At 46.8% G+C, this 18,879-nt stretch overlaps 9 non-coding genes across 9 annotated transcripts; 6 read left to right on the top strand and 3 right to left on the bottom strand.

Moving 5' to 3' along the window:
* The first annotated feature begins 1,142 nt into the window (after positions 1–1,142).
* Positions 1,143–1,232, top strand: trnap-ugg. Its single transcript is given in 2 exon segments — positions 1,143–1,178; positions 1,197–1,232. It is a non-coding gene; the product is annotated as a tRNA-Pro (tRNA).
* A 1,052-nt stretch (positions 1,233–2,284) lies between these two features.
* trnav-cac lies at positions 2,285–2,357 on the bottom strand. The gene has a single exon. It is a non-coding gene; the product is annotated as a tRNA-Val (tRNA).
* Positions 2,358–8,246: 5,889 nt separating this feature from the next.
* Positions 8,247–8,320, bottom strand: trnan-guu. Its single transcript has one exon. It is a non-coding gene; the product is annotated as a tRNA-Asn (tRNA).
* A 2,221-nt stretch (positions 8,321–10,541) lies between these two features.
* On the bottom strand, positions 10,542–10,614 carry trnav-uac. Its single transcript has one exon. It is a non-coding gene; the product is annotated as a tRNA-Val (tRNA).
* Positions 10,615–12,654: 2,040 nt separating this feature from the next.
* On the top strand, positions 12,655–12,727 carry trnav-uac. The gene has a single exon. It is a non-coding gene; the product is annotated as a tRNA-Val (tRNA).
* A 499-nt stretch (positions 12,728–13,226) lies between these two features.
* On the top strand, positions 13,227–13,299 carry trnav-aac. Its single transcript has one exon. It is a non-coding gene; the product is annotated as a tRNA-Val (tRNA).
* Positions 13,300–14,975: 1,676 nt separating this feature from the next.
* Positions 14,976–15,048, top strand: trnav-uac. The gene has a single exon. It is a non-coding gene; the product is annotated as a tRNA-Val (tRNA).
* Positions 15,049–15,142: 94 nt separating this feature from the next.
* trnar-acg lies at positions 15,143–15,215 on the top strand. Its single transcript has one exon. It is a non-coding gene; the product is annotated as a tRNA-Arg (tRNA).
* Positions 15,216–15,544: 329 nt separating this feature from the next.
* On the top strand, positions 15,545–15,617 carry trnav-aac. Its single transcript has one exon. It is a non-coding gene; the product is annotated as a tRNA-Val (tRNA).
* Positions 15,618–18,879: the final 3,262 nt, after the last annotated feature.

Below are 18,879 nucleotides of genomic sequence, written 5' to 3'. Positions count from 1 at the left end.
TGTGATGCTGCAGATTCTGATGGTCTGTTTGAGAGGCCAGGTCCCCTGTTGGAAGCGACAGCTGTTTCTTAAATTAACAGATGTCTCAACATATAAAGCCGTGAGATGTAGAAATTATATCGAAATTAACATAAGATATATTTTGCTGAATGTCGGTCTTAAATTTGTGCTCTTTGGTCTCGAGGTCTGGTTCTCGTTGAGGGATTTTCAATCAATGCCTATGGGAGTGGTCGTGGGTTTAAAACCAGGACAGGCTCTTTACTCCAGGTCAGAGATTATGAATTGTTTGCGATGCTGACGGCAGGGTTGATTTACATGGGCCCACTCTGAAAAAGATTTCTCAGTACTCGGAATGTTTACGTCGTTTCTCTCCCCACAGATGATGCTCGAGAGAGAGAGGGTGTCTGAGCTGGAGTGCGTTTGGATAAAATTGATGCTCCAGATCTGTGTTAACCACAGGGACGTGACCCATCTAATTCGCTGAGCCAAAGTGGAGAATTTTTCCAAACAAGCTCAACAGACACTCGAGGAACAGCAGCGCATCTTTCCACTGGGCTCAATACAGCTTTCACACTCAATGTGTGTTCAGCAGTTTCACACTGTATATGCTGCACCCATTTTGTTTGTCGTTCCATCGCAGATTTGGGTTTCAATCTTGTTTCCACTTGTTCTTTGTGTCCGGGCGGTAGTTGTTGATCAATCTGCCATCGATAGCTCCTCCAGACATATCTTTTGTTTCATTGTTTCTTCCATTGCGCTAACAGAGAGCTGGCACAGACACGGCGGCCGGAATGGCCTCATACTGTGGTGTCATTATTCTCTGATTTGATGCCATCCAAACTCTCTGGCCAGGGTCCCAAGGCCACTTCTCATTTAATCTCTCCTGACTTGCCCCCCCCCCCCCCCATTAGAGCCCTTTCCTGTTGTTCTGTTTCCTCCCTCCGGTAATTCACTTGCTTAAGACGTACCACATTTCTAAGCAGTCCCGGTTTTAATGAAAGGTGATGGTGAACGACGAACTTTGTTGTCCTGTCGACAAATGCCTCCTGACTACCTGAGATGTTGCAGTACTTTTGGCGTTCTCCGCAGATGTTAGATTGATTTTCGATGGCAATGACAGTATGCTTTGACTCATTTTGAAGGGCTCGTTGGTCTAGGGGTATGATTTTCGCTTTGGGTATTTCGCTGTTGGAATTTGCGAGAGGTCCCGGGTTCAAATCCCGGACGAGCCCTTCGATGAGGTTTTCCCGTTGGTCAAACCGCATGTTTTCTTCATTTCTTTGCGGCGTCGACGGCGGGATTCATTCACATTGGGTTTGCTTTGAGAAGTTGAGCTCAAGCTGCATGGAACCAATAGGTTCCCGAGAAGTTTGTCTGTGTGTGGGCATTCACATTTCTATTGACTAATTCTGGTGAACTCAGACAGCTCTTTGTCCCTTTCATTTTATCAGTTCAACAACTTCAGACTGTGAACTCTCACTTCCCCCTTCACCACATGTTTTTTCCATCAACTTGTCATTCCTTCCATTGATATGTTTTACCCTAAGCATTGCCCCCCTCCCCCCAGCCCATACCATCCTCCTTCAGCAATCTGATCCCTGTTTGGAATTGTTCTCTGACGCACTGCTTACCTTTGTTCTGCCATTAACACATTCTGACCTCTTGATGCGCCATCAGCACCTTTCGTTGTCTTGATTAGCCTCATTTACTTTTTTTTCTGTCCGAGACATTTTCGTCATTTCCCACCTATTGCTAGCCCTCTATCGAGGCCCAATACAGCACTCCACCACCCCCACCCCCCACCCACAATCGTCTGAATCTCCAATTCCAGTTCTCCAGCTTTGACAAAGAGTCCACTTGACTGGAAACGACAGCTGCCATTTCGCTCCCCAGAGGCTGTCAGACCTGCTGAGATTATCCAGTATTTTCTGTTTTTGTTTCCGTTTGAAGCTTTCGCGGTAAATTGCATTTGTCATACATTTAGAAGTGTTTGAGATGGTGATTAAATATGTTCATTTGTAAATCTGTAAATCGCTGATATTCTGTTGTGGATGAAAGAGCTGCAAATATCCGAGCTGTGCCAAGGAATGAAAATTCTTCACCTCTCATTGCCTGCCGAAAATTCAGTGCTTGGGCCTTCATGTTCAATTCAGTGTAGTGGCTCGTGTAAAACGAAATTTCATAGTCCTGGAACACACGAGATTCCGGCAACATTCAGGAAATAGAATTGTTTTGTGCCCAATAATTGTGCAAACTTTTCTCACACGAAATGCTAAATGTTCGATGTTTCTGCCCGGTTTCGAACCGGGGACCTTTCGCGTGTGAGGCGAATGTGATAACCACTACACTACAGAAACCGCTGCCAATTAACGGACGTGCGGAATATACAACCTTACTGTGTTGCTGCAGATTCTGATGGTCTGTTTGAGAGGCCAGGTCAGTTGTTGCAAGCGACTGCTGTGTCTGAAATTAACAGATGTCTCAACATATAAAGCCGTGAGATGTAGAAATTATATCGAAATTAACATAAATTATATTTTGCTGAATGTCGGTCTTAAATTTGTGCTCTTTGGTCTCGAGGTCTGGTTCTCGTTTAAGGATTTTCAATCAATGCCTCTGGGAGTGGTCGTGGGTTTAAACCCAGGACAGGCTCTTTACTCCAGGTCAGAGATTACGGATTGTTTGCGATGCTGACGGCGGGGTTGATTTACATTGGCCCACTCTGGAAAAGATTTCTCAGGACTCGGAATGTTTACGTCGTTTCTCTCCCCACAGATGATGCGAGAGAGAGAGAGAGAGACAGTGTCTGTGCTGGAGTGCGTTTGGATAAAATTGATGCTCCAGATCTGTGTTAACCACAGGGACGTGACCCATCTAATCCACAGAGCCAAAGTGGAGAATTGAACTGACTGTGGAGCTGGATCTTAACGCTGACCTCCCGGACCTCGGCGTCGTGAAATGTTCCAAAGAAGCTCAACAGCCACTGGAGGAACAGCAGCGCATCTTTCCACTGGGCTCAATACAGCTTTCACACTCAGTGTGTGTTCAGTAGTTTCACACTGTAAATGCTGCACCCATTTTGTGTGTCCTTCCATCACAGATTTGGGTTTCTATCTTGTTTCCACTTGCTCTTTGTGTCCGGGCGGTAGTTGTTGATCAATATGCCATCGATAGCTCCTCCAGACATATCTTTTGTTTCTTTGTTTCTTCCATTGCGCTAACAGAGAGCTGGCACAGACACGGCGGCCGGAATGGCCTCATACTGTGGTGTCATTATTCTCTGATTCGATGCTAACCGAACTCTGTGGCCAGGGTCCCAAGGCCTCTTCTTATTTAATCTCTCCTGACTTGCCCCCCATTAGAGCCCTTTCCTGTTGTTCTGTTTCCTCCCTCCGGTAATTCACTTGGTTAAGACGTACCACATTTCTAACCTGTCCCGGTTTTAATAAAAGGTGATGGTGAAAGACGAACTTTGTTGTCCTGTCGACAAATGCCGTCTGACTACCTGAGATGTTGCAGTACTTTTGGCGTTCTCCGCAGATGTTAGATTGGTTTTCGATGGCAATGACAGTATGGTTTGACTCTTTTTGCGGGGCTCGTTGTTCTAGGGGTATGATTCTCGCTTTGGGTGTGTCGCTGTCGGAATTTGCGAGAGGTCCTGGGTTCATATCCCGGACGAGCCCTTCGATGAGGTTTTCCCGTTGGTCAAACCGCATGTTTTCTTCATTTCTTTGCAGCGTCGACGGCGGGATTCATTCACATTGGGTTTGCTTTGAGAAGCTGAGCTCAAGCTGCATGGAACCAATACGTTCCCGAGAAGTTTGTCTATGGGTGGGCATTCACATTTCTATTTTCTAATTCTGGTGGTCCCTTTCATTTTATCAGTTCAACAACTTCAGACTGTGAACTCTCACTTCCCCCTTCACCACATGTTTTTTCCATCAACTTATCATCCCTTCCATTGATATGTTTTACCCTCAGCATTGCCCCCCTCCCCCCAGCCCATACCATCCTACTTCAGCAATCTGATCCCTGTTTGTAATTGTTCTCTGACGCACTGCTTACCTTTGTTCTTCCCTGAACACAGTCTGACCGCTTGATGCGCCATCAGCACCTTTCATAGCCGTGATTAGCCTCATTTACATTCCCTTTTTCTTTCTGTCTGAGACAATTTAGTCATTCTCCACCGATGGCTGGCCCTCTATCGAGGACCAATGTGGCACGCCACCCCCGCCCCAGCCACAATAGTCTGACTCTGACCCTATTTCCAGTTCTCCGGCTTTGACAAAGCGTCATCAAGACTCGGAACGACAGCTGCCATTTCGCTCCCCAGAGGCTGACAGACCTGCTGAGATTGTCCAGTATTTTCTGTTTTTGTTTCCGATTGAAGCATCCGCAGTAAGTTGCATTTGTCGTTCATTTAGACATGTTTGAGATGGCGAATAAATATGTTCATCTGCATTTGTAAATCCCTGAAATTCTGTTGTGGATGAACTAGCTGCTAATATCCGAGCTGTGCGAAAATAAGAAATTTATTTTCTTCTCATTGCCGATCGAAATTTCAGCGCCTGTGACTTAGTTTTCAATTTATTTTAGTGGCTCATGTGAGGCGAAGTCTCATATTCCTGGAACACACATGTTTCCGGCAATATTCAGAACCAGAATTATTTTGTGCAAACTTTTCTCATACGAAATGTTGGATGTTTCTGTCCGGTTTCGGGCCGGAGACCTGTCGCTTTTGAGGCGATGTGATAACCACTACACTGCAGAAACCGCTGGCAATCTTTCATAGAAATTACAGTGCAGAAGGAGGCCATTCGGCCCATCGAGTCTGCACCGGCTCTTGCAAAGAGCACCCTACTCAAGGTTAACACCTCCACCCTGTCCCCATAAGCCTACCATCACTGAGGGAAATTGTGGACACTAAGGGAAATTTTGGACACTAAGGGAAATCTAACATGTCCAATCCACCTAACTTGCACATCTTTGGACTGTGGGAGGAAACCAGAGCACCCGGAGGAAACCCACGCACACACGGGGAGGATGTGCAGATTCCGCACAGACAGTGATCCAAGCCGGAATCGATCCGTGTCCTCAGTGCAGTGAGGCCCAACCATTGCGCCACCGTGCCGCCCTGAGTTTAAACAGAGTTGATACACATTTGCTTGTATCTGCGGCACTTTTTGCGACCTCTGATGCAGGCACCATAGACATTCCATTTCGTTAATTACACGTAGCCTATGGGTATTAATATGCTAATCTTGTTTAATTAACACTATAACTACTTACTGTGCCAAAGCGCCGCCAGTATTATCACAACCATGTCTGACTGAATCTCTCCCAGTGAACTGGACTGGACTGAGTCAGGGATTGTGTAGGAGAGAGGGAATTTAGTGCAGTGCAGGGAGAGGGTCTATTGTGACATCACTCGCCTCCCATCCTATCGGCTTGGCCGACACCACCAGGTGAGTTTCTGACGCCCGGTCTTGAATTTGGCGCCCTCTGCTGCCGGATTCGGTTTACTCCGTGTTAGAATTCGGCTGTTGAGTGGATTCAGTGTTGGCTGCAATGCATATCAGGGCGAGACACCTAGACAGAAATCTAAATTTCAGCTGTTTATACACTATCTTTGTCACTATAGGTGTTTCTAATCAAAAAATGATGCTTAATCTGTGCAAATCATCCCTGGAGTTCTCGGTTCACACCATGGATGCGACGAAGTCGAAAGAATGCCAAGACTTTGGTGGACATGCGGAGGTTAGAACTCAGAATAATAGCAGGGCTCAACAGACTAGTTTTCTTTATTTTGGTTCTGACAAAGAAGGTACAAAAGGGGAACATCGCTTTTTTCAGAGACCAGATTGTCTGGAATTATTTTCATTAGCTGAAGGGTAAATGCCCTATGAAGACGATAGGTGAATGATATGGCATGCAGCAAGTGTTTGCGAGACAATGAAACGTCATAGAGAACTTAAAATGGATCAGCACCGAGGCACGGGCGGGATTCCAACACGCGATATTTGGTTTACAAGACCAACGCCTTTCCTCTTGGCCACCGCACCTCATGAAATCAAACGATGTTGATTGCACTGTGAGTTGTTATCATTTGGAGTCTGGCGCAACAATTGATGAGAGAAGAAGAATCAATAGAACATTTCAAAAGGTATTGTCAGAACTTGAGAATGGAAAACCCCGCGGGATTTATATGCAGGGTGAAAAGAGCAATAGAAAAAATTCTTTCAAATAGGCGCAGGTAGCGTCAGTTCAATCTGCCCCCACCCCTCCGACACGATATTGTTCTCAGTGAGTTGAGCAGGTGCAGGATGGTCACGGGATGCTGGATGCTCAACTGTGGCTATTTCCGCTCCATCACCTGTGACTGCAGCTGATAACCGCCGCACAATTTTTCAGCTTTGAGTCTGCGGTGCCCCGGTCACAGCTTCCGTTTGATGGCCTCGCTCCAACACCATTGGGATATTCTAGACATTGCTGCCGCTGCTCGATTCCTGTCATTGGTTGGATCAGCAATGCAGTGGGACCTGAATCTGGATTGCTGCTCTGTCAGATAACTCTATCTCCCTCCTGTATTCGGACTCGTCGTTATTCAAGATCCGGCCCACTCTGGTCGTATAGTCAGCCAACTTGTAGATGGAGTTGCAACCAAGTTTTGCCACGCAGTCGTATGTGTACAGGGAGTAGAGTAGGGGGCTAAGTACCCAGCCTTGCGGGGCACCTGTATTGAGGACTATTGTGGAGGAGGTGCTGGTGTTCATTCTTACTGATTGTGGTCTGTTGGTCAGAAAGTCTAGGATCCAGTTGCAGAGTGGAGAGCCAAGTCCTAGGTTTTGGAGCTTTGATATGAGCTTGGCTGGGATTATGGTGTTGAAGGCGGAGCTGTAGTCAATACATAGGAGTCTGATGTAGGAGTCCTTGTTTTCGAGATGCTCTAGGGACGAGTGCAGGGCCAGGGAAATGCCATCTGATGTGGACCGGTTGCGACGGTATGCGAATTGAAGTGGGTCAAGGTGTTCCAGGAGTATGGAGGTGATGCGCTTCATGATCAGCCTCTCGAAGCACTTCATTACAATTGACGTCAGGGCCGCCGGAGGTTAGTCATTGAGGCATGTTGCCTCGTTCTTCTTTGGTACCGGTATGATGGTGGTCTTCTTGAAGTAGGTGGGGACCTCGGAGTGTAATAGGGATAGGTTAAAGATGTCTATGAATACCTCTGCCAGCTGGTCCGCGCAGGCTCTGAGTGCACGACCAGGGATCCCGCCCGGGCCCGTCGCCTTCCGTGGGTTCACTTTCAGGAAGGCCGATCTGACTTCGGAAACTATGATGGTGGGTATGGGTGAATTAAGGGCTGCTGGGGCACTCGACAGCGGATTGTTGGTTACCTGCTCAAACCGAGCATAGAATGCATTAAGTTCATCGGGAAGGGGTGCGCTGCTGCCAGAGATACAGCAAGACGTCTTACAACACCAGTTTAAAGTCCAACAGGTTTGTTTCAAACATGAGCTTTCGGAGCGCAGCTCCTTCCTCAGGTGAATCACAAAACAGAATCATTTAACCTGGTGTTGTAAGACTTCTTACTGTGCTCACTCCAGTCCAACGCCGGCTTCTCCACATCATGGCCAGAGATACTGCTCGACCCGGCCCGGTTACGTAGATCTTTGGGCTTTTTTTCTGAGGGATTCTTCTCCGCTGAGATAGGCCCAAAGAAGATTTTAAGACAGATGTGGTTGGATTCTCAACTGAAAAGGTAATCAAAGGTTATCCGGGGTAAGTGAAATGTGATTCTGAGGTCATGTTCGCACCTGTCACAAACTTATTGAATGTTGGAGAAGGCTCAAGGGGATGAATAGCCAACTCCTGCTCAACATTCGTCTGTTAGCAGGTCCGTGAGGAGGTGTCACAATCTCCTGAGTTATCGAGGGAGACACAGCATCGTTGAGCTATTCCCCAGCTCGGCGCCATGAAGGATATTACAGCGATAGAGGCAACTCCATGCCGCAGCCAGTTCACGGTACGTGTTATCAGAACAGGAAAATCGCTTATTGTCACGAGTCGGCTTCAAATGAAGTTACTGTGAAAATCCCCTCGTCGTCACATTCCGATGGGGAGGCTGTTACGGGAATCGAACCGTGCTGCTGGCCTGCTTGGTCTGCTTTCAAAGCCAGCGATTTAGCCCTGTCCGAAACCGCCCCTAAAAACATATCATCCAGGAGTGGAACAACACTCCAGTTCGTCTCTGGATGGGATCGAACCACCAACCTTTCGGTTAACAGCCGAACGCGCTAACCGATTGCGCCACGGAGACGACAACAGGATCACAACTCTGTGCATTTCAACAGTGACGGCCAATCCTCTGATTGCCAGGGACCGAATGAGAATGCTGGGAATATTGGTCCCCTGAGGCAGTGCGGAAAGTATCTGGAAGGAACGTACACATGGTCCCGCGGGCATGGACATTTGTGAGACGTGGAATCATCACAGGCCCGTGGATTTTACAGAACTCACTTGGACAGCACGACACTTTCGTTGAAATACGTCCCTTATCTGGGAACCTCCATAACAGAAAGCAGGAAGTGTCAACATAGATTTGATGTATTTTCGATCAGAAAGTCGATGTTCCGCTGAAGACTACTGGGGGCTCAGACTCATTGGCATAAGGTCGACCTAAGTTAACGGTCTCGGAAGATTTTATTATCCCCACATCTGAGAACTTTTGTTACTGCTGCTCGGAAGTGGATATTCCAAGCTTAAATTTACTGTGCATCGCGACATGCTGATTAATCTCACGAATCCGAAACGGCTCCTCTATTGACCTATACAAGGACAGAGACGGCAATGCAATTGTGGAGAAATAGACCTGAGTATTTTTCTGAATCCAGATCAAACCATCCTCCGGTACAAGGGCAGGAACGCAAATTTGCTGGAATTGAAAATACTCTCTGAGGCTTTCGTACGTGGTTGTAGCTGCTTTGTAACACTGTGCTCATTGCACAGTAATAGACCGCTCCATCCTCCACACTGAGCGCGTTTATATTGAGGTAACCATTCTTTTTAGACTTGTTGGCAGCCGCCAGATATCGTCCTGAGATCTCCTCTTTCTTCATCGTCAATATGTTAATGATGACCAATCTCGGCGGCTGTGCCGGATTTTGCTGATACCATAGCACGTGGTACACCGTCCGGTCTGTATATTCGCAATCTGACTGCACTGAACCCCCTTCTGATTTCTAACCTGTCCCGGTTTTTATGAAAGGTGATGGTGAAAGACGAACTTTGTTGTCCTGTCGACAAATGCCGCCTGACTCCCTGAGATGTTGCAGTACTTTTGGCGTTCTCCGCAGATGTTAGATTGATTTTCGATGGCAATGACAGTCTGCTTTGGCTCTTTTCGCGGGGCTCGTTGGTCTAGGGTATGATTCTCGCTTTGGGTGTATCGCTGTCGGAATTTGCGAGAGGTCCCGGGTTCAAATCCCGGACGAGCCCTTCGATGAAGTTTTCCGTTGGTCAAACCGAATGTTTTCTTCATTTCTTTGCGGCGGAGACAGCGGGATTCATTCACATTGTGTTTGCTTTGAGAAGCTGAGCTCAAACTGCATGGAACCAATACGTTCCCGAGAAGCTTGTCTATGTGTGGGCATTCACATTTCTATTGACTAATTCTGGTGGACTCAGACAGCTCTTTGTCCCTTTCATTTTATCAGTTCAACAACTTCAGACTGTGAACTCTCACTTCCCCCTCCACCACATGTTTTTTCCATCAACTTATCATTCCTTACATTGATATGTTTTACCCTCAGCATTGCCCACCTCCCCCCAGCCCATAACATCCTACTTCAGCAATCTGATCCCTGTTTGTAATTGTTCTCTGACGCACTGCTTACCTTTGTTCTGCCATTAACACATTCTGACCGCTTGATGCGCCATCAGCACCTTTCATAGCCTTGATTAGCCTCATTTACATTCCCTTTTTCTTTTTGCCCGAGACATTTTCGTCATTTCCCACCTATTGCTAGCCCTCTATCGAGGCCCAATACAGCACTCCACCACCCCCACCCACAATCGTCTGAATCTCCAGTTCCAGTTCTCCAGCTTTGACAAAGAGTCCAGTTGACTAGAAACGACAGCTGCCATTTCGCTCCCCAGAGGCTGTCAGACCTGCTGAGATTATCCAGTATTTTCTGTTTTTGTTTCCGTTTGAAGCATCCGCAGTCAGTTGCATTTGTCACACATTTAGTCATGTTTGAGATGGTGATTAAATATGTTCATTTGTAAATCGCTGAAATTCTGTTGTGGATGAACTAGCTGCTAATATCCGAGCTGTGCGAAGATATGAAAATTCTTCACCTCTCATTGCCTGCCGAAAATTCATTCCTTAGGCCTTAATGTTCAATTCAGTGTAGTGGCTCATGTGAGACGAAACTTCATAGTCCTGGAACACACGAGATTCCGGCAACATTCAGGAAACAGAATTATTTTGTGCCCAATAATTGTGCAAACTTTTCTCACACGAAATGCTAAATGTCCGATGTTTCTGCCCGGTTTCGAACCGGGGACTTTTCGCGTGTAAGGCGAATGTGATAACCACTACACTACAGAAACCGCTGGCAATCAATGGACGTGCGGAATGTACAACCTTACTGTGTTGCTGCAGATTCTGATGGTCTGTTTGAGAGGCCAGGTCCCTTGTTGCAAGCGACAGCTGTTTCTTAAATTAACAGATGTCTCAACATATAAAGCCGTGAGATGTAGAAATTATATCGAAATTAACATAAGTTATATTTTGCTGAATGTCGGTCTCAAATTTGTGCTCTTTGGTCTCGAGATCTGGTTCTCGTTTAAGGATTTTCAAGCAATGCCTATGGGAGTGGTCGTGGGTTTAAATCCAGGACAGGCTCTTTACTCCAGGTCAGGGATTACGAATTGTTTGCGATGCTGACGGCAGGGTTGATTTACATTGGCCCACTCTGAAAAAGATTTCTCAGGACTCGGAATGTTTACGTCGTTTCTTTCCCCACAGATGATGCTCGAGAGAGAGAGACAGTGTCTGAGCTGGAGTGCGTTTGGATAAAATTGATGCTCCAGATCTGTGTTAACCACAGGGACGTGACCCATCTAATCCACAGAGACAAAGTGGAGAATTGAAGTGACTGGGGAGCTGGATCTAAACGCTGACCTCCCGGACCTCGGCGTCGTGAAATGTTCCAAAGAAGCTCAACAGCCACTCGAGGAACAGCAGCGGGATTCGTCACATTGTGTTTTCTTTGAGAAGCTGAGCTCAAACTGGATTCCACCACAGAATCTATTTGGTTTACAGATGCAGATGAACATATTTAATCACCATTTCAAACATGTTCAAACATGGGGGGGGTGGGGAGGGGGGGGGGGGGGGGGGGGGGGTGGGGGGGTGGTGGGGGAGGGGTGCGGGGGGGGGGGGGTAGGGGGGGAGGGGAGCGTGAAGCATTGGGCCTCGACAGACGGCCAGCGATGGGTGGAGAATAACAAAATGTGTTGGGTCGAAAGAAAAAGGGAATGTAAATGTTTCTAATCAAAGTTAAGAACTGTGCTGCCAGAGGCGATTAGAAGATTAGAATGTGTTAATGGCAGATGACAATGAGGAACAAGGGGCGGATTTCCCAAGAGGGATGCGATTGGCTAGGGGAATGGGGAGGGGGAGACAATGGGAGAGGAAGACGTATCAATGGAAGCAATGAAAATAAGTTGATGGAAATAAACATGTGGTGAAGTGGGAAGAGTGATTTCACGGTGCGAAGTTGTTGAGCGTACTGTAAAATCCGCAAGGCTGTACCGTGCCTATTCGGAGGTTGGGGTGCTGTTCCTCGGCGTTGTGCTGAGCTACATGGGAACATTGCAGCAGGCCAAGATCGGACATGTGGACATGAGAGCAGGACAGTGAGTTCAAATACCAAGCGACAGCAGAGTCTGCCACCAGCTTGTCGATGGAGCGAAGTTGTTTTGCAAAGTGGTCACCCAGTCGGCATTTAGTCTCTCCAATGGAGAGTAGATGGCATTGGGATCAGCAAATGCAACAGGCCAGATTGAAGGATGTCTGAAAGTAATGTGTACTCAAAAGGACAGACACCATCGATACTGTAACTGACTTAGAGGAGATGCCAGAGACTTAACTGAAGCAGCTTTGGGGAAGAAAAAACGGTCTTCCTGATGGAGAAACAGGAAAAGCCAGTGTGGGAATCCAGACTCAATGTTGATTTGCAATTACCCCTCCTTTCTTATACATGAACGGTATTTAGGCTGCAGCATTTTACACACCAAAACACAATGAGGTCAAATATAAGAAACACATAATTGTCAATTCTTAAACTCAACTCAAGCATTGAATAACGAAACAAATATTGTGTAAAGTCGGTTGCTTTTTTCTGTAGGATTTAAGAATGCTGCATTAATAATAGAAGAGAGCATTCCGCCGTTAGAGATTTGCTGAACAAATGCTTCAGTTCAATATAGGTTCTTCTTCTGGCTTGTAAGTTCAGATATCTATTTTTAAGAAACAGACTTGTTCTTGTAAGAAGTGACATGGCCTCTCAGCCGAACCATGCGAAGCTGCAACAAGGCAGTTGAGTTGAAGGTGACACAGGTCCGTTGGCATCTGTGTGGCCAGCTGTTTCTGGAGTGTAGTGGTTACCACATTCGCTTTACACGCGAATGGTCCCCGGTTCGAAACCGGGCAGAAACATCTGGTGCTTCCAGTTTATCTGTTGCTAAATATTACCTCGATCTCGTAACTGATCTTCATCATCGGGGAATAGCAAAAGGCTGGAACAACTGTGGGCCAGTGGCGCAATGGATAACATGTCTGACTACGAATCAGGAAAATTCAGGTTCGACTCCTGGCTGGCTCGCAGTTAGCTCCTGGTGTTGGCGTCCCCTTTAGTTCTGTGTGTTGGACAGCTGGTTCCCGATGCAAAGCAAAGTGAGCAGGGTATCATCAATTCTCGTTTCAGCTGTGGTTACTTATGAAAGCTTTGCCCTCTCAAATTAACTTCAAGCAAAACATAACTTATCTCCAGTTCAGCAAAGTTCAATATCTGATCCTTTGATAAGTTGAGACATCAGTTTTAAAGAAACGGCTTCTTCCAATAAGTTACGTGGCCTCTCAGCGGAACCGTTAGAAGCTGCAACAGAACATTGAGGTTCAACATTGCACAGGGCCGCTGATCGCGGTGCTCCCAGCAGTTTCTGTGGTGTAGTGGTTATCACATTCGCCTAACACGCGAAAGGTTCCCGGTTCGAAACCGGGCAGAAACATCGCGTGTTTCTCATTTTGTGTGACGAATGTTTGCACAAAATACGTTTCTTCCTCAATCTCGCACGTTCGAGGAACATGAGATTTGGTCTCTCATGAGATATTAAAATTGCTGCAACAAAGTCAGAAATACGGAATATACAAGACGCCTGGGGAAGAAAAGCCTTTCCTATTGTGCCACAATTCGGATATTAGCAGTTTGTTCATCCACCACAGAATCTTTTGGGTTTACAGATGAACATATTTAATCACCATTTCAAACATGTCTAAATGTACGATAAAAGCAACTTACTGCGTATGCGTCAATGGGAAAGCAAAACAGAAAACACAGGACAGTCTCATCAGGTCTGACAGCCTCTGTGGAGAGAGATGGCAAGTGTCGTTTCGAGTCTGGGTGACTCTTTGTCGAAGCTGGACAACTGGATCTTTGGTCAGGTGTAGACTGGCGGTGTGTGGGGGGGAAGGGGGTGGGGGAAGGGGGGGGGGGGAGCGTGAAGCATTGGGCCTCGACAGACGGCCAGCGATGGGTGGAGAAGAAGAAAAATGTGTTGGGTCGAAAGAAAAAGGGAACGTAAATGTTTCTAATCAGTGTTAAGAACTGTGCTGACAGAGGCGATTAGAAGATTAGAATGTGTTAATGGCAGATGACAATGAGGAACAAGGGGCGGATTTTACAAGAGGGATGCGATTGGCTAGGGGAATGGGGAGGGGGAGACAATGGGAGAGGAAGACATATCAATGGAAGCAATGAAAATAAGTTGATGGAATAAACATGTGGTGAAGTGGGAAGAGTGATTTTACGGTGCGAAGTTATTGAGCATACTGTAAAATCCGCAAGGCTGTACCGTGCCTATTCGGAGGTTCGGGTGCTGCTCCTCGGCGTTGTGCTGAGCTACATGGGAACATTGCAGCATGCCATGATCGGACATGTGGACATGAGAGCAGGACAGTGAGTTCAAATAGCAAGCGACAGGAGAGTCTGCCACCAGTTTGTCGATGGAGCGAAGGTGTTTTGCAAAGTGGTCACCCAGTCAGCATTTAGTCTCTCCAATGCAGAGAAGATGGCATTGGGATCAGCAAATGCAACAGGCCAGATTGAAGGATGTCTTATAGTAATGTGTACTCAAAAGGACAGACACAAACGAGGCTCTAACTGACTTAGAGGAAATGCCAGAGACATAACTGAACCAGCTTTGGGAAAGAAAAAACGGTTTTCCTGGTGGAGAAACGGGAAAAGCCAGTGTGGGAATCCAGGCTCAATGTTGATTTCGTATTACCCCTCCTTTCTTATACATGAACGGTACTTAGGCTGCAGCATTTTACTCACCAAAACACAAAGAGGTCAAATATAAGAAACACATAATTGTCAATTCTTAAACTCAACTCAAGCATTGAATAACGAAACAAATATTGTGTAAAGTCGGTTGCTTTTTTCTGTTGGATTTCAGAATGCTGCATTAATAATAGAAGAGAGCATTTCGCCGTTAGAGATTTGCTGAACAAATTCTTCAGTTCAATATAGGTTCTTCTACTGGCTTGTAAGTATAGACATCTGTTTTAAAGAAATAGACGTGTTCTTGTAAGAAGTGACATGGCCTCTCAGCCGAACCATGCGAAGCTGCAACAAGGCAGTTGAGTTGAAGGTGACACAGGTCCGTTGGAATCTGCGATGCCAGCTGTTTCTGTAGTGTAGTGGTTATCACATTCGCTTTACACGCGAATGGTCCCGGGTTCGAAACCGGGCAGAAACATCTGGTGTTTCCAGTTTAGTCTGTTGCTAAATATAACCTCAATCCCGTAACTGCTCTTCATCATCGAGGAATAGCAAAAGCCTGTAACTGCTGTGGGCCAGTGGCGCAATGGATAACGCATCTGACTACGAATCAGGAGATTACAGGTTCGACCCCTGGCTGGCTCGCAGTTCCTAGTTTTGGCGTCCCCTTTAGTTCAGTGGGTTGGACAGCTGTTTCCCGATGCAGAGCAAATTGAGCAGGGTATCATCAATTCTCGTTTCAGCTGTGGTTACTTATGAAAGCCCTGCCCTCTCAAATTAACTTCAAGCAAAACATAACTTACCTCCAGTTCAGCAAAGTTCAATATCTGATCCTTTGATAAGTTGAGACATCAGTTTTAAAGAAACGGCTTCTTCCAATAAGTTACATGGCCTCTCAGAGGAACCGTTAGAAGCTGCTACAGTACATTGAGGTTCAACATTGCACAGGGCCACTGATTGCGATGCTCCCAGCAGTTTCTGTAGTGTAGAGGTTATCATATTCGCCTAACACGCGAATGGTCCCCGTTTCGAAACCGGGCAGAAACATTGCGTGCTTCTCATTTTGTGTGAGGAATGTTTGCACAAAATACCTTTCTTCCTCAATCTCGCACGTTCGAGGAACATGAGATTTGGTCTCTCATGAGATATCAAAATTCCTGCAACAAAGTCAGAAATACGGAATATTCAAGATGCCAGGGGAAGAAAAGCCTTCCCTATTTTGCCACGATTCGGATATCAGCAGTTTGTTCATACACCACAGAATCTTTTGGGTTTACAGATGCAGATGAACATATTTAATCACCATTTCAAACATGTCTAAAATACGATAAAAGCAACTTACTGCTTATGCGTCAATGGGAAAGAAAAACAGAAAACACAGTACAGTCTCGTCAGGTCTGACAGGCTCTGTGGAGAGAGATGGCAAGTGTCGTTTCGAGTCTGGGTGACTCTTTGTCGAAGCTGGACAACTGGATCTTTGGTCAGGTGTAGACTGGCGGAGTGTGTGGGTGAAGTGGGGAAAGTGGGGGTGGGGGGGAGCGTGAAGCATTGGGCCTCGACAGACGGCCAGCCATGGGTGGAGAATAACAAAAATGTGTTGGGTCGAAAGAAAAAGGGAATATAAATGTTTCTAATCAGTGTTAAGAACTGTGCTGACAGAGGCGATTAGAAGATTAGAATGTGTTAATGGCAGATGACAATGAGGAACAAGGGGCGGATTTCCCAAGAGGGATGCGATTGGCTAGGGGAATGGGGAGGTGGAGACAATGGGAGAGGAAGACATATCAATGGAAGCAATGAAAATAAGTTGATGGAAATAAACATGTGGTAAAGTGGGAAGAGTGATTTCACGGTACAAAGTTGTTGAGCGTACTGTACAATCCGCAAGGCTGTACCGTGCCTATTCGGAGGATGGGGTGCTCTTCCTCGGCGTTGTACTGAGTTACATGGGAACATTGCAGCAGGCCAAGATCGGACATGTGGACATGAGAGCAGGACAGTGAGTTCAAATAGCAAGCGACAGGAGAGTTTGCCCCCAGTTTGTCGATGGAGCGAAGGTGTTTTGCAAAGTGGTCACCCAGTCAGCATTTAGTCTCTCCAATGCAGAGAAGATGGCATTGGGATCAGCATTGGGATCTCGTAACTGGTCTTTACATCGAGGCATTGCAAAAGGCTGGAACTGCTGTGGGCCAGTGGCGTAATGGATGACGCGTCTGACTAGCATCAGGTTATTCCAGGTTCGATTCCTGGCTAGCTCGCAAATAAACATGTGGTGAAGTGGGAAGAGTGATTTTACGGTGCGAAGTCGTAGTCAATAAATAGAAGTCTGATGTAGGAGTCCTTGTTTTCGAGATGCTCTCGGGATGAGTGTAGGGCCAGGGAAATGCCGTCTGATGTGGACCGGTTGCGACGGCATGCGAATTGAAGAGGGTCAAGGCCTTCCCGGAGTATGGAGGTGATGCGCTTCATGGTCAGCCTCTCAAAGCACTTCATTACAACTGACGTCAGGGCCACCGGGTGGTCGTCATTGAGGCATGTTGCCTCGTTCTTCTTTGGTACCGGTATGATGGTGGTCTTCTTGAAGCAAGTGCGGACCTTGGAGTGGAGTAGGGATAGGTTATAGATGTCTGTGAATACATCTGCCAGCTGGTATGCGCAGGCTCTGAGTGCACGACCAGGGATCCTGTCCCAGCCCATCGCCTTCCTTGGGTTCACTTTCAGGAAGGCCGATCTGGCTTCGGAAACTTGATGGTGGGTATGGGTGAATTATGGGCTGCTGGGGCACTCTACCGCGGATTGTTGGTTACCTGCTCAAACCGAGCATAGAATGCATTTAGTTCACCGGGGAGGGGTGCGCTGCTGCCAGAGATACTGCTCGGCTTCGCTTTGTAGCCCGTTATGTTGTTTAGTCCTTTCCACAACCGCCGAGAGTCTGTCTGTGACTCTAGCATCTGCGGAGAAAGCGGAAAATACTGGAACAACTCAGGGAGTCAGGCGGCATTTGTCCAAAGGACAATAAAGCTCGGCTTTCACCTTCACCTTTCATTAAAACTGGGACAGGTTAGAAATGTAGGGCGTCTTAACCAAGTGAAATCCCGGAGGGAGCAAACAGAACAACAGGAAAGGGCTCTAATAGGGGGCAAGTCAAGAGAGATTAAATGAGAAGAGGCCTTGGGTTCCTTCCCACAATGGGAGGTTCGCATCAAATCAGAGAATGATTACACCACAGATTGAGGCCATTCCGCCCGCCGTGTCTGTGCCAGCTCTCTGTCAGATCAATGGAAGCAACAAATGTCTGTTGAGCTTCTTTGGAACAATTCAAAGTCCGAGGTCCGGGAGGTCAGCGTTGAGATCCAGTTCTCCAGTCAGTTCAATTCTCCACTTGGGCTCTGTGGATTAGAAGGGCGTTGGTCTAGGGGTATGATTCTCGCTTTGAGTGTCTCGCTGTCGGAATTTGCGAGAGGTCCAGCAGGCCGTATCCTTCAATGGTGCAGCGATCCCAATGCCGCAGCCGGCTCACGGTACTTGTTATCACAACATTATCACATCTTGCTTTATTGAAGCAGAGAAATGCATTCCTCTGATTGCCAGCGACACGCCAGTGAAAGACAAGGCCAGTAAAATTGGGCAGCCAATACCTGGACATAAATATGTACGTAGAAATCCTGGAAGTTTGTCATTATTATAGCGCCAGGAATGTTATAGCACTCAGAATCACAGATGCACAGAACCAAGCAATTCAGATGAGGCCTTCCGATCAATCGAGTCTGCACCAACATGTGAAAAATACAGGACTAACTACAGGACCTCATTTGTCAGCACGTGTTCCATAGCCTTGAATGTGAAGACGTGCCGTGTGTTCAGCCAGGTACTATTTAATGGATGTGAAGCACACTGCCTCTACCACCCTCCCACGTAGTTTACTCCAGACAGTCACCATCCTCTGGCTAAATAAGATTTTCCTCAAATTCGCCATAACCTTCTGCCCCTCACCTTGAACTTGTGTCCCCCCGTAACTGACCCTTCAACTAAGGGGAACAACTGCTCCCTATCCACCCTGCCATGCCCCTCATAATGTTGTACACCCAAAACTATGCAACGTCTCTTCATAACATAAATGGGCGAAGTCTGACCCTGATCTGCGTGGGAATCGAACAGAAGACATGTCGTGTCAACAGAAAGTCCAGGTATTTTCGATCGAAAAATTGATTTCTATTAAAGTCTAAACCTGGCACCATGTGCTTCCCATGTCCCAACTGATAGTAATTCTCATGTTGCTCGGCGGTTATTCTACATTAAGCGTACATTG

This window comes from Scyliorhinus canicula, unplaced genomic scaffold (genome assembly GCF_902713615.1).
Source record: "Scyliorhinus canicula unplaced genomic scaffold, sScyCan1.1, whole genome shotgun sequence".
NCBI lineage: Eukaryota > Metazoa > Chordata > Chondrichthyes > Carcharhiniformes > Scyliorhinidae > Scyliorhinus > Scyliorhinus canicula.
This window is presented reverse-complemented; position numbering and strand designations above follow the sequence as displayed.